Raw genomic sequence first — 725 nt, forward strand, 5'->3', positions numbered from 1 at the left:
AAAAAAAAACCAACCAAAAATTTCTCATGAATATTTTTTTTTTCTGCAAAAAGCTTTAATGTTTCCACTTGGTCCAATGCATGGGGGGAGATGGTTAAAGGAATGAATGGCTAGTAGTTTCCAGGCTCAGGCAAAAGCCAGGCACCAGGGGGAGGCAGAGGGCCCCTCAAAGGGCTCTGGCTCCAAAGGCTCCTAGTTGTGCCTGAGGGTGAGCCTTTTGAGGAGATACTCGCCCAGCTCAGCCTGGGAGCCAGCCGGCAGCCTGCGGAGGTGAGTCAGGTGCTGCCCATGTTCTTGACGAGTTTCACCTCCTCATCCCGGAAGTGGTTCTCCCGGAAGTCTCGGAGCTGAGGATCTGCGAGGTTAGAACCCAGGCCTGCAGCTCCCACAGGGCCTGGGTCAGGCTTCTCTCCAATGCCTTGGCGGCTTCCCTGGCGTCCTGAGTTTTGCCCACTCATCTGGGGAGGCTTCAGCACGTCCTGGAAGAGGGTGAGGCCACCACGCTGGTTTTGCAACTTTAAGAGACACTCAGCGCCCTCTCGCTTCTCCGCTAACTCGTGGAAGAAGCGGCCCACGCCCTCGAGAGCCACATCGTCGAAATAGAAGCCCAGAGAGAGGTAGGTGTGGGAGGCCTGCAGGTGCAGGCTGGCCAGGGAGTTGACCATAGTCTCCACCTCGGTGGAATAATTCTGACGAATCTGGGAGCTCATGGCTGTTTGGCACTT

The 725-nt window shown here is 55.7% G+C and overlaps 1 pseudogene; it reads right to left on the minus strand.

The window, feature by feature from the left end:
• Positions 1–160: 160 nt before the first annotated feature.
• LOC102769389 lies at positions 161–716 on the minus strand (annotated as a pseudogene).
• Between the last annotated feature and the right edge of the window lie 9 nt (positions 717–725).

The sequence above is a fragment of the Myotis davidii genome, unplaced genomic scaffold (assembly GCF_000327345.1).
Source record: "Myotis davidii unplaced genomic scaffold, ASM32734v1 scaffold36, whole genome shotgun sequence".
NCBI classification, from domain to species: Eukaryota; Metazoa; Chordata; class Mammalia; order Chiroptera; family Vespertilionidae; genus Myotis; species Myotis davidii.